This window comes from Elephas maximus, chromosome 2 (assembly GCF_024166365.1).
Source record: "Elephas maximus indicus isolate mEleMax1 chromosome 2, mEleMax1 primary haplotype, whole genome shotgun sequence".
Lineage (NCBI taxonomy): Eukaryota > Metazoa > Chordata > Mammalia > Proboscidea > Elephantidae > Elephas > Elephas maximus.
Window position 1 is genome coordinate 45,254,053 of NC_064820.1, and position 8,075 is coordinate 45,262,127.

An 8,075-nucleotide genomic window follows, 5' to 3' on the forward strand; every position below is an offset into this window, starting at 1 on the left:
ACTGATGAAGATCAAAGACTACAGCCTTCAGTATAGGTTACACCTCAACATGAAGAAAACAAAAATATTCACACTGGACCAATAAGCGACATCATGATAAACGGAGAAAAGATTCCAGTTGTCAAGGATTTTATTTAACTTGGAGCCATAATCGACATTCATCGAAGCAGCAGTCAAGAAATCAAAGTATGCATTGCATTGGGTAAATCTGCTGGAAAAGATTTCTTTAAAGTGCTGAAAAACAAAGATGTTGCTTTGAAGACTAAGGTGCGCCTGACCCAAGCCGTGGTATTTTCAATTGCCTCATATGCGTAAGAAAGCTGGACAACGAATAAGAAGACTGAAGAATTGATGCCTTTGAATCATGATATTGTGGAAGAATACTGAATATACCAAAGACTGCCTGAAGAACGAACAAATCTGTCTTGAAAGAAGTACAGCCAGAGAACTCCTTGGAATCAAGGATGGTGAGACTTTGTCTCATATACTTTGGACATGTTATCAAGAGGGACCAGTCTCTGGAGAGGGACATCATGCTTTGAAAGGTAGAGGGTCATTGAAAAAGAGCAAGACCCTCAATGAGATGGACTGACACAGTGGCTGCAAAAATGGGCTCAAACATAGCAATGATTGTGAGGATGGCGCAGGACTGAGTGGTGTTTCATTCTGTTGTACATGGGGTCACTATGAATTGGAACTGACTCAACAGTGCCTAACAACAAACAACAACAGATTGTCTCTATCCTGAAGGTCTGGTTCAAGTCTGACCTCCTTCCTAAAACTTTTTTAGCTGTCTTACGCTACTTTTGGCTGGAATATCTTGGCTCTTTATTATTGCATACTATTTTGCGTTCAGGAACAACTCTGGAACCACAGTGTCTAGCTGTGAACCCCAGCTCCATGGTTTAGCAGTTGTGTAATTCAAGGAATTTTACTGAACTTCTATACCAAAAACAACCTGTTGCTGTTGAGACGATTCCTACCCCTAGTGACCCTATAGGACAGAATAGAACTGTCCCATGGTGTTTCTACAGCTTTAATTTTTATGGAAACAAAGTGCCACATCTTTCTGCAACTGGTGGGTTTGAACCACTGACCTTTAGGTTAGCACCTGAGCACTTAACCACTACACCACCAGATCTCCTAAACTTCTACAATGCGAGAGAAATAACAGCACTATTTGATCATGTTGTTAGGAGAATTAAATAAGTTAATATATCTGCAGGACTTACAGCAGTAATAGCATATAGTACATTGCCTACAATAATGTACATTTGTCCCAACATCTTTAAAGGATAATTTTTAAAAAATCAAGTAAATTTGAAGATAAGCTTGAAAATAAGCTAAACCTGAGAAATTTTACTTCTAAAACATCCAAGAGGAATTCTCACTCAGTTGCCAAAAAATACGCCCACAAATGCTTATGAGAGCAAAAAAGTGGAAGCAACTTAAGTGCCCATCAACAGAAAAACAGACAAATTATGGTGCACACATACGTTGGGAATATTCTTTACAATAATAGGAAGGACATGGATGTACAACCCAGAACTGGTTGTATCAATACAGATGAATTGTGCAAGGAAAGAAGTTATAGAATAATCCATAAATCATAGCACCATTTTTACATAGTTTAAAATATGAAAAACAAAATTACTTATTACCTAGAGATGCAAATATTCATATATATGTATATAAAAATTCCCAGGGATAGTAAATCAATAATTCAAGGTGGTGGTTACCTCTGAGAGAAGAGAGGAGGATGACTAAAAAGGAGTTCTAATTATGCTGATATATATTTTTTTCTTAAGGTAGATGTTGAGTAAATGCAAGTGTACTAGTTTACCTTTATGTCTTTTTATATAGACAGTCTTCTAAGCACTTTACAGATGCTAATTTATTCCTTGTAATAATCCTGTGCATTAAAACCTATTATTATCTCAATTTTATAGATGAGGAATCTATGGTCATACAGCTAGTAAATGAACCTTGGTATTCATGTCCCAGGGCCCATGTTTTTAAGACTGTATGTGGTGTTGACTTTCCAACCCAGTGTTGGAACTTACTCTAATTATGTTCAATTTGTGTTCCCGTTGCTGCTCCTTGCCTTCGACTTTCCAACCTCCTTCTCCTTCTCTAATCCACTTTGACTTTGTACCTCAGCTCCTGTTGTTCTCTTCTCCCTGTGTAAATGCTCCCATTTGGATTCCTTTTTCTGATCATGACATCAACACCCTTTCCAGGGTATCTCTGGTGCCTGGACTTTGACCATAAGAAAAAAAGCCCTATTCTGGCCCTAAGTCTGGACCTGTCCCTGACTGGACAATGGTTGGTGAGAGAAAGAAGATAAAATGGGAAGTTAAACATTATAGCTGAAAACAGCAATGAAGGGCCACTGAAATAGAATGGTTTTAAGGTTTTCAGAGAATTGGATGGAAGTGGAGGTGGTCATAGATGTGTGTGTGCATGAGTGTGTGTATGTGTGTGTGTGTTGGTTTAAGATATAAACTAGTTTTTTAGAAGAAATACTGGTGGAAGATAGAAGTTGTGGGGGACAATCCAAAACCATCAGTAACTCTCAAACAATTTCTACTTGGCTTTGAGACCTAATCACTCCATCTAAATGGTACACTGATATTTTTGTCTCCATGGCAAGGAAATCATACTCATTTTGATTAATTTTCAGGGTGATTTTCTTCCTCAGTCATCCCTTGGTGAAGGAACATCCCTCCAGACCAGCCCAGGGAAGGAAACCTCATCACTTTCTTCTGTCGAGAGGGGAGCCCACGGGGCCTTTGCCTGGCTTGTTGTTGCCTCAGACTTCAGTGAAAGAACTGAGCTCAACAATACTGTGTTTTCTGAATATATGCCATCTAGGAAAGCTACGTAAGCTGTGAGTTTGGAAAGAGGGAAAACCAGTCTAGAGCTCCTCAGTTGCTTCTGAAAATGCTTAAATCCTATAGTCCTTTTGCTGAGGTCAACGAGAGACTGTATAATCATAAACTTGAAGACACATTTATCTGTCAAGTGGGCACTTTCTCTCATTTTGGTTTCAATTGAATGTGTTGAAAAACTGTTAGACATTAACTGCACCTAGCATGTTGATAGTGCTTCCTCCCCTCCCTACTCCTCTCTCTTTCTCACACACACACACGCACGTTAATATTTTGTCCTAGATGTTTAAATTTGAGTTATAGGCAATAGTATCCTGGTAAACTAGATCTCTGAATTAAAAAAAAAGCCATGGCTTACTGTGTTTGCTGATTTCTGTGGAGTAAATATTCCCACAATGGCTGATTTCAAACTCCCATGTGACGTCATTGAATGTAGACGTATGAATAGATGAGCACAGTAGACTTTCTAAGCACCCAGATGGCTGCAGAGCACAACTGACTATAGGTATGCACTTGCCTCCTTCCCTCCCAATATGCTGATTACTGAAAAGTCTCTTCACAATATCCCCACCAAATATTAATCCATCAAGTTGACTGGTTAACTACCTCCAAATAACCAAAAAAACAAATAAAAAAAAAATACCACTGTCATCATGTTGATTCCTACTCATAGTGAACACATATGACAGAGTAGAACTGTCCCATAGGGTTTCCAAGGCTGTAATCTTTTATGGAAGCAGACTGCCACATCTTTTTCCTGGAGAGCGGCTAATGGGTTCTAACTGCTGACCTTTTGGTTAACAGTTGCGTGCTTAACCACTGTACCACCAGGGCTCCTTAAATGAAGAATCTGAAAATAAAGTCTCTTTGGAACGTGGTCAATCAGATCCCAGTGATTGGATACTTAAATATAATACTTCCTTTTCATAATTCACATTGTAGCACAATGGAAACAGCATGGGATTGAGATTAGGCATACCTAAGGGTTGGCAGTTCAAACCCACCCAGTGGAAGATAGGCCTGGTGATCTGCTTCCATTAAGATTACAGCCAAGAAAACTTCTGTGGAGCAGTTCAAGCCTGTAACACATGGGATCTCCATGAGTCAGAATTGACTCAATTGCAACTAATGACAATAACAACATACATAAATTGGAATCCTGGCCTTGTCATTAACTATCTGTATAAGTGGATAAATTGCTTAGCTTCTCAGAACCTTAAATTTCTCTTTTGTAAAGTGGAAACCTGGTGGCGCAGTGTTTAAGAGCTACAGCTGCTAACCAAAAGGCCTGCAGTTCGAATCCAGCAGCCGCTCCTTGGAAACTCTATGGGGCAGTTCTACTCTGTCTTATAGGGCCATTATGGGTTAAAGTCGACTCAAGGGCAACAGGTTTTAAAATGAAAAATAATACCTGTGCAGCAGGCATATTGTGAAGACTAAATGATATAATAATGAATGTAAAATAGAAAATTCCTGGCAAATAGCAGTCCCTATTTTTTTTTTTATGTGATGCAAATGGTTAAGTGTTCAACTACTACCCAAAATGTTGGCAGTTCGCACCCACCCTGAGGTGCCTGGGAAGACAGACCTGGAGATCTGTTTCCAAAAGTCACAGCCTTGAAAACCCTATGGAACAGTTTTACTCTGCACATAGGGGGTTACCATGAGTTGTAATCAACTCAACGATGACTAACATAACAACGTGGTAATCATCATTGTTAATTTCAGGAAAGAGGAAATGCTCAGATTCTTCTCATTTTAAGATTTTCTCATTTAGAAAAAAAATTCTTAAACTCTTGGTGCTTGCCACCATTGTCTGTAATGGATGCTGACAGATGAAAAACACTTGGAAATAGGGCAGGTAAGTATTCATGGAAAAATTCAGAACACTATGTGTAATTCTTATTATCTGATAGTTTCTTACCACCTCCATTGCTACTGCCTCGGTCCAAGCCATCATCTCCTCTCACATAAATCATTGCAATGACCTCTCATTATTCTTCCTGCTTTTACTCTTATCCCTCCCTTATCCCTTGTAATCAACACAGCAGTCAATGATCCTCAGGAAATATGCCAGATTATATCACATCTTTGTTTAGAGCCCTTCACTAACTCCCCTCACCACCACAGTCAAAGCCAAAGTCCTGCCAAATGGCCGCCAAGGCTGTATTATTCTGACCCCTGCCTTTCACATCGATGATTGCTGCTCTTACTGATATTCCCTTGGTTGCCTCACTCCTGCCCCACTGGTCTTCTTGCTAGTCTCTGGACACACCAGTCCCATTCCATCTGAAGCCTTTGCACTTGCTATTCCTTTTGCCTGGAATGTCCTCCCCTGGATTCACAACAGGTTAGCTCCCTTAACTACTTTAGATATTTGCTCAAGCATTCCCTTCTCATGGAGAGTGGTTTTCTTTTTCTTTTTTTTTTTTTTTTGGTCAAGCATGTTTAAAATCTGCCCTACTGCCTTATCCTTCTTTGATTTACATTTTCTCCACATTTTTTTTTTTTTCTCCACAGCGCCTATCACCAAATGATATACTTTACCACCTGGCATGTTTACTTATTGAATCTACTATTTGTCTCTCTCCACCTCCATGAGCTCAGGGCCCTTATCTATTTTGAGGACTGCTGTTCTCCAGTCACATTGGTGTTGTATAGTAGATACCCAATAAACATTTTTTGAATGTTAGATTCTACTCTGATTTTCCTCTCCTCTCAATTATGTTGCAATGCAGAGACCCACAAACATAAAATAGGTTTTATTTTTGGCTACTAAAATTATTCCTAAAGCATATGATGGAATTAAATATATCATCATTTTATGATGTTCCACAAAGACCACCATGTTTTTCAGGGTTCCACTCATGATAAGCTTGAAAATGCCAGAGCTAGATAACAGCTAAGTTTCCCTTTAACAGTATGTTTCGTTGACTATAACTATCAGCAAATCATTGTTATCCAAAAACATCAGGATTTAGCTTACCTTTTCTAGCGCTGCTAAGCAAAAGGTTGGCAGTTCGAATCAACCAGCCACTCCCTGGAAACCTTATGGGGCAGTTTTACTGCGTCCTCTATGGTCACTATGAGTCGGAACCGAATTGACAGCAATGAGTTCTCACCTACTCTTCCAAGCTAGAAATGTTTATCCTCTCATAGGTGACATTCCTCCTCTGCAAAGCGGAATACCAGCTAAACTTGTTCACCTTCTTCTACTATTTCTCTTATCCTCAGTTTGAAAAAATACCTGCACATTGTTGGTTATTGCATGAACAGACCCATTAAAACAAACACAGCCAAAAAGTATATATTGCTTAATTCGAGGATCTGATTACTAGTAGGTCTAGACCAGGTTGTTGTCTAGTCTATTCTGACACATAGCAACCTTATATGAGAGAATAGAACTGCATCAAAGGGCTTCCTAGGATGTTATCTTTATGGGAGCAGATAACCAAGTCTTTTCTCCTGCAGAGTTGTTGGTGGGAGTGAACTGCTGACCACTTGGTTAACAGCCAGGCACTTAACTGTTGTGCCACCAGGCCTCCTTTATCTGGACTATTCCATTGTCCTGAGTTGATTCCAACTCATAGTGACCCTGTAGGGTAGAGTAGTAGAATTGCCCCATAGAGTTTCCAAGGAGCGGCTGGTGAATTTGAACTGCCAAACTTTTGGTTATCAGCTGAACTCTTAACCACTGCCACCAGGTCTCCTTCAATCTTTATGGAAACAGATTGCCACATCTTTCTCTCATAGAGCTGCTGATGGATCGGCGGACTTTTCAGTCAGCAGCCAAGAGTTTAACATCTGTGCCACCAGGGTTCCTTGTCTAGACTATAGCCAAAAAAAAAAAAAAACGAAAAACCACTTGCTGTCTGGTTGATTCTGACTCATAGTGACCCTATAGGGCACAGTAGAACTGTCCCATTGGGTTTCCAAGGCTGTAAATCTTTATGGAAGCAATCTACCACATCTTTCTCCTGCAGAGCGGCTGGCGGATTCAAACTAGACTGTTGTTGTTTTTAGGTGCTGTCAAGTCGATTCTGATGCATAGCAACCCAATGCGACAGAGTAGAACAGCCCATAGGGTTTTCTTGGCTATAATCTTTACAGAGGCAGATCACCAGGCCTTTCTCTGGCAGAGCCACTGGGTGGGTTTGAACCATCGACCTTTTGGTCAGCAGCTGAATACTGAACCATTGCCCAACAGGGACCTACTATAGTCTATGCTTGGTATATGCTGTTGTTAGTAGCCATCGAGTCGATTCTGTCTCATGGTGATCACATGTGTAAGCAGACCAAATTGATTCCAGCCACTTGGTGCTTTTCAAAAGACCTCTTCCATAAGAGGGGCCCTGGTGGCACAGTGGTATGTGTTTGGCTGCTAACCAAAAGGTCTGTAGTTTGAATCCACCAACTGCTCCTTGGAAACCCTATGGGGTGGTTCTACTCTGTCCTATAGGGTCACTATGAGTCGGAATCGACTCGGTGGCAATGATTTATGAAGTATATATACTTGAAGTATACCAAATTTAATCATGCCTGTAGATATACCTAACAGTTTAGAGGAAATAATAGGTATAGGAGTGAATTAAATGATACCGCCAGGCATGCCCTCCAAATGCAGAATGTGGCACATTCTACAGGACAAATGATCTGCTTTCCCCAACAAGTCAATGATGTCAACAAAATCGAGCGGGGTAGGACTTGACTGTGATATATTTATGGGAGACTTAAGAGAAAAAAAGTGATTTTTGAGTCTTGCTTGGATTTTGATTCTAACAAAACACTAAGAGATATTTTTGAGACAGAAATTTGAATTTTAGAAGATATTAAGGAATCATTATTAATTTTGTCAAGTGTGTGAATGCATTGTCTTTATGTGTTAGAGATGTAAAGCGAGGTATTTATGAGTGAAATAATATGATATCTGGGATTTTCTTTAAAAATAACTTAGCCCATTTTCCAAATTGAGGCAGAGTAGACAAAACAAGATCGTTGAAGCAGGGCGATGGGAATATATGGGTTTAATACATGATGCTATTTATTTTTCCTCATGCTTAGAAATTCCCACAATAATAAAAAAAAAAATGTAGAGATGATGGCTACCATTAGATGTTCCATGGAGTTCATTCATTCGTTTATTCATTCAGCATTTCCTATGTGCCAGATACTGGGTTGTGTGTT